The 20,573-nt window shown below is 40.3% G+C and overlaps 1 protein-coding gene across 2 annotated transcripts in view; it reads left to right on the top strand.

The window, feature by feature from the left end:
* The first annotated feature begins 1,323 nt into the window (after nucleotides 1-1,323).
* The window catches only part of disp1 (dispatched homolog 1 (Drosophila)), a 96,610-nt gene continuing 77,360 nt past the window's right edge, over nucleotides 1,324-20,573 (top strand). For both annotated transcript variants that reach the window (XM_030047006.1, XM_030047004.1), the window contains exons 1-2: nucleotides 1,324-1,429; nucleotides 4,433-4,519. The gene's annotated coding sequence lies outside the window, so the exon portion shown is untranslated. The remainder of the gene's footprint in view (nucleotides 1,430-4,432; nucleotides 4,520-20,573) is intronic.

Raw genomic sequence — 20,573 nt, 5'->3', positions numbered from 1 at the left:
TTTTTGCCTGAAAAGATGATATTTATACAGTTTCTCATCATTTCAATAAATGTAAGCAATCACATTTTAGATAACTAGAATGTCTTTGTCTGTTTTACTTGACCTGTTTTATTAGTGGCAGAACCTCAGGATCTCTTGTAAGTCCCTTCCCTGCTTCACTAATGTCACTTCTTTGACTCACAGTTGCCTTTCTCTCCATGATATTCAGGACACTTTGTTGAACCTGCTTCATGTTTACCAAAACAAATAAAATATCTACTATTTTTTCCACATTGTGACTGCAAGTGTCTTCTCAGGATGCTCATAATGCTGACACTAGTAGTACATAACTGGAGCACATTCGTATGGTCTCACTTGGAAAAAGACATAATAAAAAAAACTCCCTCTCTGGAAACTATCTTGCTAATATTGTGATAACAACTCTCCAACTTTTCCCTTTGATAAAAGCATGGAGGTCTTTTTGATTCAGAAATACACCTTTTTTTTTTTCATTAATAGATAGAGAGACGCCTTCACCCTATGAGCGCTGGGATAGGCTCCAGCACCCCCCTGCGACCCTAGTGAGGATAAGCGGTTTAGAAGAAGATAGAGAGACCACACATGAGCCCTGTGGTGGAGAAATGAGATGACACAGAAAACATGAAAGCATAGCTATTCCAAATGTCACAATGTATATCAAATGCATGAGATAAATAATAACTGCAAAACTAACAAAAATATGTACCTATATATGAATATGTTAACAGATGATATCTGCTGAGTAATGACAGATATACTTGTTAAAATAAAAGTGAAATGTTTCTAATGAATAGAAATGAGGCTCAATTTGTTTTAAAAATTTGTGGGCCAGTCGTAAGAGAAAGAGGGCAATACATACATCACACACACACACACACACACACACACACACACACACACACACACACACTCCATAACAAACACAGATATATGTGTAAATCCACAACCCCCATGTATTTACCTCTTTGGGTGATAAATAAATGGTCTCTTTATAGGTTTTCTGTAATAGGATTAAGAAATCTCATCCTATCAAAAAACAAACTATAGAAATACTTAGATACTTATAAGTATATAGAATATAAGTATACAGTATTAGTATCAGCCACAGTAACAGGACTGCTGTCTCCTAACATACTACTGATATCATAGGAGATTAAAAAGTAGCCTATTACAATGTAATTATAATGCATTGCTGAGTGATGCTGAAACATTATAAGCCCTAGTTTGCATGATGCAGGAACACAGTGGTTTCTCACTCAGGGGATGTTGTTCCCTGCCTAGTGCCCTTCGAAGTTCCCTCTTTTCTTCTCCACGAGCCTCCTGATGGAATTCCAGTGCGAGCAGGAGCTCAGTGCGCAGCTGCCCATCCAACATGGTTTGATGCCTGGCTACATCACCTGGATAAACTAAAGTAGGGAGACCATCAATACTTTGCCTTTTCACCTTTTAGCTATCTCTCCGTGACTTTGCTTCAATACGTAGCGTGTGGCCATGGGGGGATAATGCTGCTCGGTGGTGAAACGCCACGGAGAAACCGCTGTTGTTAGCCAGCTGTTTTGGTTAGCGAGGCTAATGTTAGCTGGCTAGCGGTGGTAACGATAGTCAGCTAACGTTAATGTTAACTTAGCTAGCTGGCTTATTTCGACGGGACTAAAATAAAACTAGCCGTCCAATGCTAACAATAGTCAGCCATGAGATAGCGTGTTTAACAGCAGGGTCTTTCAACAGTGGTGATACAAGGTCAGTAATGAAGCACTGGTATGTAAGGTAACCTTAACCGCTAGCTGCCTTGCCAGTCAGTTGTGATTTGACATAACGCCAAGGCCCAAGGTTTAATGATAATATTACAATAACTTAAATTGCAGCCTAGAATTAATTCATACTGAAAGCAGCGCACATCGTCGGGTTTGATTACGTTACAGTTGCGTGGCTGCCCGCAGAAATAGTTTCGATAACTATTAACAAATGTCCTTCCATGTAGTCTAGTCCTTTACATTAGAAACGTTTCAAAATGGATTATCTCATCTAACCGCCAAGTTAATACTAACTAACTTTATAAGTTAATGGTTACGTGTTCCCTCACGCACTATGAGAGGTTACCTAAATCAGGCTTGAGAGAGCAGCAGCTCACGGAAATCATGTCAGGGCAGTGCACTCCGCTTTACCAGCCACTGTGTTGCAAAGGAAAACTTGGGAATGCTGTTATCGTTTTGAAAACTGTTGTGCCAGACATGCTCTTTTATTCCTGCTGTGTTCAGGTCTATTATCTCAGCACATGTCTTTGCCCTCCAGGTAAAGGCTTTAACAACACTTTCTCTTCAGGAGAAGTTACTCAAGTCAATTACTTGAGCACCTGCTTTTAGGAGTGATGCAAAGGGCGCTGTGGTTGCAGTACCAATTAACTCATTATCTGGCCCTAAGCTAATAGTATTACTGTCTGTCTTTGATTCTCTGCCACCTTAGCTTCTCAGTCTCTAAATTGCCTAATCTTCCAGCTCTTTCATTAAATCCACACTACATCCTCTGCTTCCTTATTGCCTTCTCGATCCCTAAATTGAATATGCTCCTTTTGCCTCCACCTTCTCCTACACTTTTGTCAAGTACTTCCTCTGCTGCAGATTAGAATGGTTTGATTTTTTTTTTTCAGTCTGTCTTCTTTTCTTGGTTTCTGTATTTATGATCTGAAACAGCACATGAAATCATTCGCTTTGTACACCACACAGCAGTCCCATGGCCTGCTCTGCTGTACTGAAAATTAGCCTCCATTGATTTTCTATAGTAAAGTACAGCAGTGTCATAGTACACCTTTGAGCATATAGTTGTTAAGCTCTTTGCCATTAGTTTGTTGTTGGAAGTGTTTCTCTCACAGGCATTAGCAAGGTAATCCTCCTCTCAGAGCTGCTCAACATCATATGAACGTGACCAGCAGCTACAGAGCCAGCTAACAGTGTTTAGAGTCATAAGTGGAAAATGAATGGCAAAGAGCACTGGGTCAGTGGGTCAGACTGAGGGAGATTATTTGGTGTGGACAACAACATAGAATTACAATTATAAGATAGATAGATAGATAGATAGATAGATAGATAGATAGATAGATAGATACTTTATTCATCCCGAAGGGAATTCACAGTTTTCAGCAGTATCCACAGAGTACAAGATTAAGTAAATAAAAAAAATAAAGAATAAAAGATGACACTCGAGATCTAAAGATCTAAGTACCCAATGTGCAAAAAAACATTGTGCAAAAACCAAAAAAACAGTGTGCATCGATGTATACAATGTGCATAGATGTGGGCAATGTGCAAATTTACAGTATAAACAGATGATAAATAGCTCATAAATAGATGATAAAAAACCAAAAAAAAAACAGTGTGCATCGATGTATACAATGTGCATAGATGTGGGCAATGTGCAAATTTACAGTATAAACAGATGATAAATAGCAGCAAGCAATATATACACTATAAACAAGGAATATATAAAAAAATAGAAATATGAACAGTTTAAACAGCAGAGAAAAAAAAAAAAAATAACCTAAACCTGAGGAACAACACACTCTCCTACGGAGGTTCAGGGTTGGTGTGAAACCATGAGACCAAGTGACAGAACCCGACGCCCGGTACTGGGATTCAGAACTGTCAGACTAACTAACTGTCCTCAGATGTCATTCATTTCAATATTTCTGCCTCTGTCAGCTTTCTTTGGCCTTTTCTGAATCTCAAAGAAGCTACGTGCCTGAACTCTCTTGATTAGGTTATTAAAAAGCAGTGACTGGGAGACACTGGGAGACCTGTAATAGGGAGACACTAGGATTTTTCCAAGCATTGTAATGAAAAGGTTATTTTTCTCTTCTATAAAGCATTTTAGCATCATGGCCCGACATGTTGTGGGCCACATTGCTGAACAAAGCACCAGTTTTTAGTGTATTATACCTCGTTAATGATGGAACGACAGACAGGCAACAGGGTCAAAGCCTGATATTTATGCCAAAGGTTCAGTTCTTTACTTTGTTGATTAACTTTTGCAGCCTTTTATTTAACCACACCTGCTTGCTTATTGGCACCATGTTTGCCAGACAGCATTAGGTTGTAAAATATTTTGTCAGAAAGCATTGGGGACTAAATAGAGCCTTGCAGATTTTATTGGCATAACATTTTCCAGACAGATGGCTGCGGGTGAGAGTAGAAAGAATTGTGTCTTCCTGTACAGCTGTCCCCCCGTAAGCAAAATGGGAAATGTCTGACCTTGTGTTTCACCCAGTTTCCTCAGTAAAAACGCTAAGATGAGACTGTCCAGCCCCTGTCAAGGCAAATTCCACCAGTTGTTCAAAGTTTTCTCAAGTTTTCTTAGAGGGGTGTACAATCTACAACTGATGAGAGGTTTCTGCCAATGTTCAATGCTGTTCTCTTATCAGAGTTTCTGGGAGGCTGTGGGATGAGATCATCGTATCACTGTCAGAAACAAAGAAGCAAAAACACAGAGCCCATCCGGAGAACTCGCAGTAAGTATCTGGAACATGTTTAGCAACACTTTCACCCCCACTCCAACGTGCAGGACACAACACAAGCACATGCACGCACGTATTCTCCCACTGCCAGTAATGATGCTTTACACTTCACTTTTGAAATGATTGCCACTTATGTTTGACACCTCGGTCAGTGGTAAACATGAAATTAGAAATCCATGTTTTCTCACAACACAGGGATTATAAAAATGGATTTATATTTTGAAGTATATTAAATTGGCAGTGGCACTGTAAACTATTAGAATAGATGAAATTTGCAATATACAGTACAGGCCAAAAGTTTGGACACACCTTCTCATTCAATGCGTTTTCTTTATTTTCATGACTATTTACATTGTAGATTCTCAGTGAAGGAATCAAAACTATGAATGAACACATGTGGAGTTATGTACTTAACAAAAAAAGGTGAAATAACTGAAAACATGTTTTATATTCTAGTTTCTTCAAAATAGCCACCCTTTGCTCTGATTACTGCTTTGCACACTCTTGGCATTCTCTCGATGAGCTTCAAGAGGTAGTCACCTGAAATGGTTTTCCAACAGTCTTGAAGGAGTTCCCAGAGGTGTTTAGTACTTGTTGGCCCCTTTGCCTTCACTCTGCGGTCCAGCTCACCCCAAACCATCTCGATTGGGTTCAGGTCCGGTGACTGTGGAGGCCAGGTCATCTGCCGCAGCACTCCATCACTCTCCTTCTTGGTCAAATAGCCCTTACACAGCCTGGAGGTGTGTTTGGGGTCATTGTCCTGTTGAAAAATAAATGATGGTCCAACTAAACGCAAACCGGATGGGATGGCATGTCGCTGCAGGATGCTGTGGTAGCCATGCTGGTTCAGTGTGCCTTCAATTTTGAATAAATCCCCAACAGTGTCACCAGCAAAACACCCCCACACCATCACACCTCCTCCTCCATGCTTCACAGTGGGAACCAGGCATGTGGAATCCATCCGTTCACCTTTTCTGTGTCTCACAAAGACACGGCGGTTGGAACCAAAGATCTCAAATTTGGACTCATCAGACCAAAGCACAGATTTCCACTGGTCTAATGTCCATTCCTTGTGTTTCTTGGCCCAAACAAATCTCTTCTGCTTGTTGCCTCTCCTTAGCAGTGGTTTCCTAGCAGCTATTTGACCATGAAGGCCTGATTGGCGCAGTCTCCTCTTAACAGTTGTTCTAGAGATGGGTCTGCTGCTAGAACTCTGTGTGGCATTTATCTGGTCTGTGATCTGAGCTGCTGTTAACTTGCAATTTCTGAGGCTGGTGACTCAGATGAACTTGTCCTCAGAAGCAGAGGTGACTCTTGGTCTTCCTTTCCTGGGTCGGTCCTAATGTGTGCCAGTTCCGTTGTAGCGCTTGATGGTTTTTGCGACTCCACTTGGGGACACATTTAAAGTTTTTGCAATTTTCCGGACTGACTGACCTTCATTTCTTAAAGTAATAATGGCCACTCGTTTTTCTTTAGTTAGCTGATTGGTTCTTGCCATAATATGAATTTTAACAGTTGTCCAATAGGGCTGTCGGCTGTGTAGTAACCTGACTTCTGCACAACACAACTGATGGTCCCAACCCCATTGATAAAGCAAGAAATTCCACTAATTAACCCTGATAAGGCACACCTGTGAAGTGAAAACCATTTCAGGTGACTACCTCTTGAAGTTCATGGAGAGAATGCCAAGAGTGTGCAAAGCAGTAATCAGAGCAAAGGGTGGCTATTTTGAAGAAACTAGAATATAAAACATGTTTTCAGTTATTTCACCTTTTTTTGTTAAGTACATAACTCCACATGTGTTCATTCATAGTTTTGATTCCTTCAGTTAGAATCTACAATGTAAATAGTCATGAAAATAAAGAAAACGCATTGAATGAGAAGGTGTGTCCAAACTTTTGGCCTGTACTGTATGTGTTTTTTCAATTTACATGAAGACTAGTGATGTCCCTGTTTTGAAGGTTCTAATGTCCAGCCAAATTTGAATCTCAAATTAATGAAAGTGTCTTATTTTACTGTTTATTTATGAGAAAATTTATTGTGACATCAGTTTTTTTTTTGTCACAGCATGTATTTGTACCCTCATAGCTGAAATTGTACCTTACTTTTACCTTTATGTCATCCTTTTCAGTCCTCAAAGTACTGAAACATTTGCATGTGGCCACTAAGGGGCGATCTTATGCTTACTATTGCACAACTTCAGCCACCAAGTACACACTGTCCCAGAGCTAAAAACAATGTGCATCATCTTTCAAGTTCAAGTTTGACTTATTGTTTTGTTTTGTGTTTTGTGTTTTGTGTTTTTTTTTTTTTTAACAAATTGATTTTCCATGAGTAGCAAATTAACTGGGTTCTCTTATCTACATGATATTAAATAATCCAACAGTAATGGCTGAGAGGAATGTCTTTATTGTAATATCTTCACTATCAGGCATTTTGAGGCACCCAGCTACCATTAGTAGTACTAAGGTGTAATGCACTTGATGATTTTTTTTCAGTAAATTTTTTTCCAACCAGTTAAAATGTGTATGAATGAAAAATAATGCGTAGCTTCAGTTTCTATCTCCAGTTGCATACTGCTAATGGACAGCAAGCCTGCCTGAACTTATCTTCCGACTGTATCAGGTCACTCACTCTATTAGCAACAATCACTGATGTGTTGTCAGTGGTTTTGTCTGATTCATTTTGAGTCTCTCTCAAAGTGTAACAGTTATCCAAATGTGGCTCAAGGGAGTGATTTAGTTATACATAATCACATGTATGGTACTAACATAATACATGCCCATTGATTACATCTTTTCAGACTAATGCAGTTGGGTTTCCTCATTAGTATTGATCCACTGTAATTTGTGTCTTTTTTATGCTGTAACAGGGATCAATAGCTAGTCAAGGGAGCAGTTGGCTGTATGTCATTTACAAAGACGTCCCAACCTAGAAAAGCCAATTCTAGCCCTCAAGGACAGAGAGAGCACTCGTACATTACAGTGTGATACCCCCCACAGCCCAGCCCACCCCACCCCTAACATGATGCTGGGTGTGAGCCAGAGGTGTCTCTTTCTCTCTCTTTCTCTCTCTCTCTCTCTCCCCCTCTCCCTCCCTCCCTCCCTCCCTCTCTCTCTCTCTCTCGCTCTCTCTCTATGCCTCTCTTTAACACACCCTAACTTTCTCCTTTTTCTCAACTTCCCTCTCTTTTCTTTTACTTCTCATTATTTCTGTCTCTCTGTTATATTAGCCTCCCCCCTTTTCTCTCTGAAATTTTCTGAATCCCTCCATCCTGGCCTTCTGGTCCTTATTGGACAACTGGACAGGACAGCTGGCTTTAACAGCTGCCGAGCGTCTCATTTTTGGCATATCTCTATCTGGACAAGCTTTCCATAGTAATGTAATGTTGAATGTAAGCTATCCTGTCTGCTTCTAAATCAGTCTTTCTGCTATGCTTAAGTCACTGTGTAGTGATTTGCATCCAGAAACTCAAAGCCAAAGTTTTATTTGGAGGTTTTTAGATCATCTTGGGAAACATTTAGTGCATGATGCCTTGGTTTGCTTTTGCAGCACAGATGCTTTTGGTATGATCGGATAACATTGTTTCTTTGGATAAAGTTGTAAAAATTGGTTGCCATTTGGTGTAAAATTGAAATAATTGATTATGCTGACAATGATGAATATTTTTCCTCATACTTTTTGTTCCATACCGCTCATTGTGTTGTTGTTTTTTCCCAGTTCCCCTGTGCTTTTGCTGATGACATTACCATTAATCTAGATTTCTTTGAAATGGCTCCCATGTGTTCTCTGTTTCATAATAATTGTTGGCCCAAATAGCCTCTTGTCCAGCTGCTGATGATATGCATTAATTTTAGCATTGTATATGCTGACTAAACTTAAAGGTAATGGTCCCTATTATTAAGTTAGGGATTGTCAAAAGGCATTAAAAGTTTTTTTTTTTTTTTTTTTTTTTTTTTTTTTTTTTTTTTACAATGTTTATTATTTTTTCCCAGTCTGTGGAAAAGTGTGAACTTTTTAGACTGTTATATCACATCATTAGACTCATATGATCATATTGTTTAAAGGAGAGTGGGTAGTCTACTCAAAAGTGTGAACTTTTAAAATAAGATAAAAGGCTGTAGGTTTGCAGAGGTAAAGAAACACACTTGCCCTGATTGTATCCTGCATCAGGCGTTTGCTGGAGTTGAGGGATCAAGCCATTAAAGTCCTGCTGGCCCTGAGTGACCTTCTGTCCCGATGCTGAATGCTGATGTGATAATCTGCCCCCACTGCAGTTGTTGCTATTGTTGTAATTTATCCAGACTAGCTATGAGCCGTATCTCCCGCTTTGCCCCATGGGGTGGCACAGGGGTTAATCGGACCGGGAGCTGGGTGCCACTGAAGGCTTGACTGCACACTTGCTGTCTATAACTCAAACCGTTGCCCTGTGTTCTTTGATGTTGAGTTGCAAGAAGGAGACATTGGTGGATGTCTGTGGACCCCGTGGCACCACCATGCCTAATCTCCCTCTCTTTGTAGAGACCTCAGACTGTTACACAGTATGGATTTGTGTTTTTTACTGCTGACAGGCTAGCTGCAAAGATCAAGTCAAGATTTCTCAAAGAGGGATGTCCTCCTGCCTCTAAGAGGGGAAAGCTTTTCACAATCTGTTTTTGTGCAGCCATTCAGGGACATGGATTTAGATGAGTCTGAGATTCCTAAGAAAAATTATTGCCACGGTTGGGATGAAATGCAGTCCAGAACTGGAATTTCATAGATTAAATCTTGCCCTGGGAGGATAATTTAGCTTTAATCTGCAGGAAACTGCTAGAAACAGGTCCTCAAAATATGGACTGGTGTTTCAACCTATATTTTAAGAAACACCGCTAGGGCTGGGCAATAAAATTGTAAGAATTATTGCAGGATATTTTTCCTCCGTATAAATATGAAAAATATTCAGTCAGTCAATTTAAAACACCGACCATGTGGCAAGAGTAGAGGAAGGTCTGGTTGCATGCCAGGCCATGAGTGAGGAGACACAAACTGTGTTGTTCTGGTGGCTAACACAGATTAGCATAATGCTGATTATTAGTTTTCTGGATCATTCACATTTCCCACAGAAGCAAAACTTAGTCTTTAAATGTGACATAATTATTCATTTGAAATTGAAATAATTATTGATATCAACTGAAATAAAGCATTTTAACGTTGTAACATTTTTGGCCATATCACTGAGCCCTAAACATGTTATTCTGTTCAGTTTGTTAGATTGTGTACAGCTTTCAGCTTCATTAGTAATCGAGTCAAAATGGAAGTCACAGTTTGAACATATGCAATATCTAAACTGCAGGCTTAGGCTACAAATTCTGCTAATTGCATTAGCTTGTTTAATTAGACTGAGCCACATCTGTTGTACAATCCCATTGTCTACTGTACATTTACCAGGCATCTGCCTAGTTGATGCTGACATGTTGGTCAGTCAGAAACCTTGTTAATAGATGTGAACCAATCAGAGTCAAGAAGTCTGTGATGACTAACCAAGAACCAGATAATAGCTTTTTGAAACAGCACCTGTCCTTGTTTAGAACAGCACTTTTGAACATGTTTTGAGCTATTTAAGTTTAATTATTTCAAGTTCAGGTTTACTCATGTCATCTGACAGCTGTATATTTTTCTGTTGTTATTGGGTGTTATAGCTGTACAACATTGTTATAGTTAATAATTTTTTTGAAAATAGCCTAAGTAGTTTCATTTCTGATTTATTTTAATGATCTGTTTTTATTAGTTACCAGTGTAACATCATGCTAAAATTAATGAGGGCTTTTTTTGTCCTATTTATTCAGCAGATTATGTAAAAAAGATGTAAAAAGGGATTCTAAAGGATTCAGGTTCAATAAGCAGGGTTGATGCTGCTTTTAGCTTCATAGAAAACAAAATATTTTTCCTGAAATACGCATCATGTCGAAATTCAATTCCCAATGTAAACTCAAATAATCACCAATGTGATTATTTGCAAAACATAATCTGTCTGAGATCGGACATGGCTTCATTGTTAACTGTGTAACATTACATAAGGGAATATTAATTTCTACAATACATGTCGTTCATTAGAATAGTTATATTATTCACATCATTAAGACTATTAATTGTGATCAGTCATTTTAGCCATAACCATGTAGCCTAAGGTTTTAAAATCTCAGCGTGGTCATGATCCTTGAACATCCAGCCTTTCTTTTCCGTCAATGTGAAGGTGACTCTGACAGTGGTGCTGGTTTGAGCTGAGAGACCAACACTTGCACTGTTTTGACTTCAGTCTTCCTCTTGTTGAATGGTAAATAAGTAGCCAGGAGTTCTCAATGGAGAAGTCAGTGTGACCATGAGAGTAAAAGGAAGGGAAGCAGATTGGATTGCGTGCGTCTTTTTTATAAACGTCTGTGCCTTGAAGGGGCAAACCCGGTCTTAGTGGCACTTTGACCCCAGAAAAGTGTTTGTCCTTGCATTAAATACTTATGTTTAAATGCAGATAGTAGACTAGAAGAAAGCCTGTAGAGGGAAGACAAAGAATTCATATTTATACTGATGGTGTGTCACAATGTTTCTTTATTAATGTCACTGCAGAGAGAATGTTTTACTTAAGTATTTGATGTTGATATGCTTGTCTCTGCCCAGGAATCTTTCATTTTGGTATGTGGACAAATCCTTCAGCCCAATCTTGCTAATGATTTCATAATTACCCCCTTCCTTTGATTATAGCTGAACTTGGGTTTTGGGTCGGGCTCTGGCATGTGGATGATCCCACCAGGAAGCCTTAAGCATCAGCAGGCAGGGGCATGGATCATATCATGACATCTTGCAGGCCATCCATCACATCAGCTCCCATCAGAGTGTCTTTATGGACCCCATAATTGAAAGCAGGCTGCCCGATAGGCCCTTCTCCTCTCGGTTCCTGGGCCTTAGACGGGAGAAATCGATAGCGTGTGGTGCTACTCAAAAGGCATATGTGAAATATTACAGGCACTGGACGTTACACTCTGCTTTCAGCTATTTGACCTGGCGAGGACCCTGAGGAAGAAGTAGTGCCCGGTGCAGTAACCCTTGTCTCTGTGTTTTGCATAGCCAGAGCCCAGAGCCTTGCCATACTACTGCCTGCACCACAGCTGTCACTGTTTGTATATTTGATATACTGGGGGATACCGAAAAGGAACAGGTGTTGCATATTAGTGCCACTATTTTATTCCCTCCCCTCTCCCTCAAAAAATGTGGACTGGAGTCAATAGAGTTGTCAGAGTGCATCATTGTAATATATGGTAAATCTTACTTTTAAATTGAGCATTGCTACAAACCATCACCGTCACAGATTTCCCCAGGAAAAGGAAGAGGCACAGAAAGGAAAAATGAATTAATGCCGTTCAGGTGGACTGACTTCAAAGAGAGATCAGAAAAATGGGGATGTCTTTGAACATGAACTTTTTCTGTCCCGTGTCTCTTTTCAGTAAGTTAGATTGGTCTATATTGAGTGTGTATGATATTAACCACAGATGAGGACCTGTACATATTTGCTTTTGACGTTGATGCCTCGCATGTTTACGGGGGTAGATGTTATTACAGTAACGTAATGTAATTATTATTCTGAACAGTCCCATAATGTAGACAGGATTTCTTCCTCTGCCAGTTAGTGTTGGATAGTTGTTATATTTACTTGTCAGGGCAGCTGTAAAATTCTGTAAATATTTGACAGATGTAAAACTGTTAGGGCCATTTGTAAACTCATCTCACTTGTGGCTCTTAAGTCCACCTGCACATTACTAGCCTGCTGTTTCTAACATATTTTTTTTATAGTAGCTCAGCCAAAGAGGTATTTTGCTACAGGCAATTGCTCACATATCAGCCTGAATTTGCTTGTTAATATTTCATGTCTTGATGGTTTGGGTCGACACATTTTAATCCCTTGCCATGCCTTGGCCTGCAGAACACTCCTTGGCTTCCTTCACCTCATCAACATTGCGTGTGTGTGTGTGTGTGTGTGTGTGTGTGTGTGTGTGTGTGAAAGAGCGAGAGAGCGAGTGGGTTGCTTGACTGCATCTATCCCAGGTTGTTTAGCTCCTCAGACAGATCTCCAAAGACAGGGCCATCATTCCCCCCACAGAGAAAAGCCTCATTAGGATTTGTTGCACAAACTGGAGAATGCCGACTAGCTGAGAGAACACCTCCCTCCCTAACAGGGCTTCCCTCCCTGGGACACAGGGTTCCTGGCTGCGGTTTGACCCTGGAGCTCTGGGCCTTGTCGAATCATATTTGGCTCATATGCCTCCCCAACAGAGGCTCAGTTACCCCTGGCCCAACTTAATGCCCTGCCACTGAGGCCTGTATGCATAATGGAGCTCAAGGTTCTAATAAATGTAAAATTGTTGAAGCTACAGAGATAGCTTGTCTTGCCTTCACATGGGGTGAAATTGGGTAATTTCTTCTTTCTCATTCTCCTCTTTTTGGTCTCAGAATATTTCACCCTGCTCTGTTCTGGTTTACTTGATAGTTGATAATCAAGGATTTTAATGGATAGGTTTCAGCTGCAATATTGCATACCATTTTGAGCATGGATTGTAAACTTGTAGATGTGTGCATGTGAGGTGGTGGTAGTGTTAATCAATCACACAGCCAAGACAAACTAATCTACTTTATAGGGGGCATTCTGTTCATCAGTCCCTTCTCTGAGGTCCTGCCGTCTCAGCTTTACGTAATATCATTAACATTGATTCTTGGCATTGACAGCCAAGGATCCATTTGATAGGGGAGGACAGTTAATGGATTGGCAGGCTGTTAAAGACACACTGTTCTGGCCAGGTGTCAGTGTGATGATACATGGGCAACTGTTCCAGGCATTGTAGAAGGGCAGTGTCACCTTCAGCTTGGATGGGAGGGAAGATGAGCATGTATAATATAGGGTGATACAAACATCAGAGCTATATCATGAAAAAATACTGTTTATTGAAATTTGTTCTTAATCTATGTCGCCTCCAAAATGTAATCAACGTTGTCTGTGTGCATTATCATATATTCTCTGTTTTGCCTGGTTGTCACAGTGATGTGATTGCCTGAAGACAACGACCATAAATCAGTTTGTCAGTTAAAAATGAATGCCAAGGGGAATCAGAATGACCACTTCTCCTGTACGGCCAGCTATTTCTTTTTTTACCTCCTCTGCCCTTTTTATGCCTTTATGCCGTGGGCTTGGCGCTCACCCCATTCCCATGCACATTCACACCCACCCCTAACTTTTTTACTTCGCACACTATACAGAGAATATAGTACAGGTGCTCAGAAAACCTGCTCTCTGGCAGCACATTAGTGTTCAATGGTTGCAAGGGCTCATCCCCATAGGAGCCAGTGGGAGCCAAAGTTGAGTAATGTTGGACATATGGAATATGTAACTCATCGCTGAGTCTCCGGGGCTCTCAACACCTAACCTCTGATTTCCAGCAGACTTTTTCTCAGTCACTTACTAACTTTACCCCTTGTTTCCTGGCCTGAGAGAGATCAAGTTAAATACATTTAACCGGATTTTAACAGGTCTTTTGCTGTTGTTGTGTGACCTCTTTCGATTTTATCGACATAGGGACTAATTTCCTGCTGGTTTTTCAAATGAAATGGAAAAGAGGGACAAAGAATAAGCAGAATAAGGAAATCAATAATCTTGAGAGCTCTGTATTTTGTCCTGTCAGACCAGTTCAAAAAGCTAGAAAAGCATGCACAGAGAGAGAGAGAGAGAGAGAGAGAGAGAGAGAGAAAGAGAGGGGGGGCGGAGGGAGGGAGGAAGCGGGAAGGGAGAAGGGGGAAGGAAGTGGAGAAATAGCTCGTAGAACTTAAGCATGTTGTGAACAGGTGCTTGGTGACAGGGTCAACAATGTCTTTTCTGAATAACTGCAGTCTTTTTTTGGCATAAACCAAATGCTGACATTTTTTAATTATTTTAACTATTTATTATAAGCAGCAAGCATTGGTTTGTCAGTAGTTAAAGCTGCTTTGGCAGCTAAGAAATTACATTGGCTGGTGCAGCTCTAAATGTTTGCCAGTACGATCATTTGGCAAAAAATAGATTCATATCTTGTGAATCAGTATGGCTCTTCTGATGGACAGTGATGACCCGAGGCCCCTGCCAGCTGGCCCCTGCAACAGCTAAAACATGGACACATATGGTTTTGACTAGTTTGGAAAAAATCCCCAGAGTACCAGCCAAATGCTGGTCAATTTTGGCTCAGGCTAGTAAGTTTGTCTCTGTTGAGTAAAAATTGGTCCATTAAATGAGAAGAGTGGGCTGCCTTGATATTTTTTTCTATTTTTGGTGTGACCTTGCAGCCAGGTGCTCATTAAGTGTTTTCTTTCTCTCAATTTTACATGTCTCTCTGCTCTCGGGTCCACTGTGGGGGATGAACAACCATCATTTGAGAGTATCTATACTACATCTGAGTTGGAGCTGAACTGGCTCCATTTTTCAACATTGTTGATTGACAAAAGTGTTTATTCATTTTCCTGGGATTCCTGCCCATAGAAATATGTGGGGAAGGAAGGTTGATTGTAGCCCTCTGGTACCACAAAATATTTTTGTTATCTGTACATCATTTTCCTTGTTGAATCTGAAGTTACCCGGTGGGTTTTGGACCTTGACAGATGCCAAACTGCTGCTTCCGTGACTCCTTATACGTGAGCTGGCTAGAATGGACTTGAGGTTGCTGCTTTCTCCATTGGGTGAAAAAAAACATTCTACATTGATATATCTTAGCAAAAGCAAAGGGTCAAAAAGTACATACAAAAAGTACCCAAAAGGCTGTAGCCAAGAGATATATGTCCAGACTAATGGAATGAAATAGAAATTAGGCCTCTGTGCCCTTTCATTTTAGTGGGCCTAGAGGTATAGTATTTGAGAGGACTATTATTTTGACTTTTTATCTCCTTGAAATCTCTTTCCATCCTGAAAATGTCAATTCCTCACTGACTTTTTTATGAAACTGGTGTGATTGCACATTTTCTTCACACAATGTGTTATTTGACTAGAACCTCTTGCTCAAAGTATCCGTGGTTCCATTTGGCTTTGAGGGACACCGTGGAGACCCATTAATACCAGAGAACGTGCCCACTGCCTGCAACAGACTTGAGAGGCAGCTTGGATGGAAATCTCGACGTGAATGATCACAGATGCAGAACTGGCTCAACCAAACCCCTACAGAGTGAACCTTTCCCTCCCCTGGCTTCTCTGATCGCAACCAGACCTGAGGTGCGTTCAACAACTGGTTTGCCATGAACTCAGTCTGCCAGCTGGCCATGGTTGTTGATCACTGTTGGTATTGCTGGAGATTTGAATGATACAGGCTTATTTTAGCTTGAAAATTTTGAATGATTATTGTGTAGACATTGTCCCTGAATTGACTCCTTGCCAGTTATTGCACAGATATTGGAATTCATAGCACTTGCAACATGCCTGCCGTACCACCTCCAGTCACGGTCTCATGAACACACCTCAAGCGGTCACATAAGGAGGCCGTTTTAGGCATTTATCAAGTAACAAAATAAAAACATGTCTTGGTTACAGTTTCACAAAATACTATGATTTTCTTATTTTTTCGGTGTCATATCCTAATAAAATCAAAACTTTTTTGGCTGCTAAGCAACAATTTTAAAATGTGACTTCTTTGGACTTTGGCATTTTACCTTATTTTTAAGATCATATAATAATAGAAAAAATAACTGACAGGTTAACTGACATTGAAAATAAGTTAAACTTTTTGTCAAGAAGCATGGGTATCTAATGGGTGCTCATGCAAATTCCAGTGCTCATCTTTTTCATATAGATGGCTCCACCTCATCTTTCCTCATCAGACTCAGTCTGAGTCTGTGTCTTGAGAGCGGCCTGTCCTCCCATCACCACCATCATTGTCGATATAATCTATCTATAATCTCTACTGTTAAGCAATTTTAATAAAAATGACACAGATTTAGGCCTGTTTCACTTTCTGTCACTCTCTCTCTCACTCTATTTCTCTCCGTCTGCTGTGTTCCTCCTGAAAGGCGTCCAAGAGTCTGAAGCCTTAATTCAATAAGAGATAAATTGAAAAAATGTTCAACTGTAAGCCGTATTTTGGACTCGCCAGCCAGAGGAACGTTTTTGGAGTGCATGGTGAACTCCCCTCTGCAACTTCTCTCTCTTCTCTCTCTCTCTCTCTCTCTCTCTCTCTCTCTCACTGCTCTGCTCTGCTCTGCTCTGCTCTGCTGTAAATCTTCCCAGGGTTCCATCTGCCTTCTTGGCTCAGAACAGTTAAGAGACTCTTCATTAGATTGACACAAACCAGAGAGGATTTTGAGGGTGGGAGTGAGGGAGGGAAAGAAAAGAACAGGGCCAGTCTTGGACAAGACCCAAGTATCTGACCCGAGAGCGTCTGCTGATTGGGTCACTGTACAGATTTGGATGGCTAGATGTAGGAAATGAAAGGAGGAAAGGCGGAGGGCTGTGGCAGAGGGTCAGCCTAATCCATTTCTTTTGTTTCAGTTGACCTTTGTGAAGCTTGAGCTCATCATAAATTGAACTGAAAGGCCAACTGTACAGCCACTGCCAAACAGAGCGATTTAACATGCCTCCATACATCTCGTCATCTCTCTCCTTCATCCTGTCTCTCTTTTCCTCCCTTTCTCCTTCTTGCTTTACCTCCTTCCCTCATTTTTCTTCTCTCTCATTCTCTCTATCCCTCCCTTTCCTCGCCCTCTTTTCCTTCCTCCTTGGAGGAAAACTGATTTAAGGAGCAGTAGCTAATGTTTTCCCTGAACTTCAGTATTTGATTGAATAGTGGTTGAACTGTGTATTTAATTTCATTAACTTTGAGGTTGATGTTTGTTTTGCTCTTTTTTTTGTCTATTACATTGCGGCTGCTGAAGAACCAGACGTTTTTCTTTCTCAGCTGGATGATTTCATATCCCTTCTTCAATGTGTTTTAAGAATTACAGAAACCACATTCAGTCTCCAGCATACCAGGTTATGTGAACACATATACCTGCATGCACACATAGTGTAAATACATACATCAATGAATAAAAACCCACAAACAAATAAACACGCATGCTTAAGCAGGCATGGATGCACACACACACAATGCACAGCCATACATGCCAACGTATCAGAGCTGAGGCAACATTTGGCTTGCATTTCCTTGGTTGTGTCTTCTGGAGAGGGGGGTGGAGTACGTTGAATGTTAACCCATGTGGAGAACAGTACTTCAAAGCTCTCTGTTTTTAGTAGAGCGTTAAACTAATGCTCATTTTGTTTTGGATTCCTGGCGTACCCGGCAGCTCCAGGAGCAGACCAGTGGTCCAAATGGTTGATTTTGATGCTGCCCAGTCTCGGGGTAATAGCTGAGGGGGCCGAGAGTTCTGGCAAAACTGCCTTATAGCTTCTGTGTTGGGGTATATTTACTAATGGGAGTTGCTGGAGTGTTGGCAACTTTTCAGCCCCCGTTATGTGGTGTTTGTGGTTCACCCTGCATGATGGTGTCAGGTACAGGCAGAGGCTGTATGGGGCCGCTTTTAACACAGGCCTGGATTGTACAACAGGACAAACTGAGGGGCTCTTGTACCTTGACCTTGTCTATCAGTTCAGGCCTTTCTTCCCTGTTTTTATTACCTTACATCCCCTCCCCTTAAACATGGCAGCGTACTAGCAAAAAGAGCTCATCACTTCAACAAACTGTCAACAGTGCAACCACATTGCCAGTTTTATACCAATTGAAACACTTTATTTGATAAAAAAAAAAAAAAAAAAAGTGCAGTGGTGTGTCACAAATTCATGATATTCATTAAATTTGTAATATTTTCTTACTGAAATGTTGAAACTGTATTCATCCACCACATGATTAGATTTGATTACAAAACACGCTTAAACCATAAAACACAGAATTCAGAAAAATTAAAACAGAAAATGTAAAATCTGGGAAAAAATTCAAATGGGTTTCATAGGACCTGAAGATCATTATTTTAAAGGTGTTTGTGTTGCATGTATTTTATACACGGGACATGTTGCACATTTGCAGATTGTCTCTTCTAAATATGTTCATAAGATAAATCTCACTTCTTGTAACAAAGGCTTTGTCTTGTCATCTCATGACCAGTCAGTTGTTTTCCTCTCTTCTTCTGAAACAAAGGCCTTTTAAAGCATGGGGCTTACAGCCAGATAGCTTTCTCTCTGAAACCATGTGAGCCCATACATACGCACATGCACACGCACAGCTCTTGGCAAGGATGTGAAAGTCTTACGTCACCCTGTAAGACTCTACTCTTGATCGTCCCGAGCTGCCAGGGCTGATGTGAAAACCTCTCTCAGGATCTCCTCAGCTGTCAAGGGCAACTCCAGAGTATTTGTCTGGATAGTGTTTGAACTGAGGCGTGTTTGTGAGAATGCATGGTTGTTTTGGTGTCCTTTTGTACCTCTGAATGCACTATCTTTCAATTCATTTGTGTATTTGTATATGCATATTTGTGTGGACTGGTTTGTGTTCATGTGTGTCTGCGATGTAAGGAGTTGAGGCTTGACGATGACAGACTGTTCCCTGTTGGTGTCCATTTTGTTGCTATGGGAGAGCTTTAGCTAGTCATGTACCCCACCCAGACCTTCACATTCCCAGCAAGTCAGGAGATTTTAGCTGTCAATCCTCTGGCAACAAGCCCACATCGCTTAACCATAAAAGATCATAAAATTAAAGTCTAATAATCTTAGTGAGAAAATTTGAGCTGGTGTTGTATCAAATAGTAGTAGGATACAACAAAAGGATATAGCAATAAACCAACATGCTGACAGTTTAAACATCATCATTGGTTGCAATTTGACATCATGACAATTGATTGTGTTAAAAATTTGATCTCCTCACTTATATAGCTCTTGGGCACTGGAATGTAAATGGAGAATCAAAAGGAAACAGATTACTGCAACAGCTGAATCCAAAGGGCAATTATCATTAGGAACATGTTTTTTCTTTTCTTTTCTTCTTCGTTTTTTTTAACAGTCGTAATTAAGGGCCATCTAATGGATCCTACATTACCATTGTACATGCAAATGAACTCACATTTGTCTTATGCCAAATTAAATAAAGTTTCAGGTAATGAGTAATTGGACAATGAATGTAGGAGGGTCACATTGCAACATGAGTGTTATTTTGTTGAACAGATGTGATTTAATTGTGTCTTGGATTCAGGAGTTTACCCATTACCCTGGGTGTTAGCAACCTGGACTTATGCAAGCTCTACTGTGAAGTAAATGATGACATTTTCAACACAATCATTATGGCAAAAGTGAGGAGAAATAAAGTAGTTATCCTTAAAATTAATTTGTGTTTTGTTTTACTACTTACTGGAAGGTATAATGACAAATGACAAAGAAGAAGGCAGCACAAAAGTGCAGTGACTTCAAGAAATTGTTTCAGGTATAGTCCTTGCTGCAATGTTTAGAAAGAATATGCTGAAATTAGGGTTTTTACATTAGCTTAAGTTGTCATGTCATGCTAAGATCAACAGGACCTAAACAAATAATGGAATTTGTGATATTTTAGGATTCCATAGTCAAGGCGAGATGATCTTTTATAAAGGCAGTGGTCTATGTTGGAGTTGGAAGAAAGCCTGACACTCTTCCACTAGGTGACTTCTTAAATACACAAATATCAACATAATTTGACTGGGCAGGAAAATTGGCAAGAAATTTCCACCAGTCATTCAGTGAGTCCATCGCTGATCCGCGATCTAGTGTTTTCAATTGCCCCACCCTAACCAGAAACAGTGAGAGGAAATGTCATATAAAATTGTCCAGAGTCTAGGAATGTGAAGTCATCAGAAATAATTTGTATATGCATTGCAGATGCCTTTTTTCAATATCCGGCTGACAGAGGCTTGGGTAATTGGACAAGAAGTATTGTACATCCTATGTAATTACCATGTGCTGCCATCTAATTATGTACAATTTTCTTTCCGAATACAGTTTCTTCACAGCCAAGATCTATTTCAAAATTTTAGGGAGAAATATTGGATGTGCTCATAACGT

Source organism: Myripristis murdjan, chromosome 24, assembly GCF_902150065.1.
Source record: "Myripristis murdjan chromosome 24, fMyrMur1.1, whole genome shotgun sequence".
Lineage (NCBI taxonomy): Eukaryota > Metazoa > Chordata > Actinopteri > Holocentriformes > Holocentridae > Myripristis > Myripristis murdjan.
This window is presented reverse-complemented; position numbering and strand designations above follow the sequence as displayed.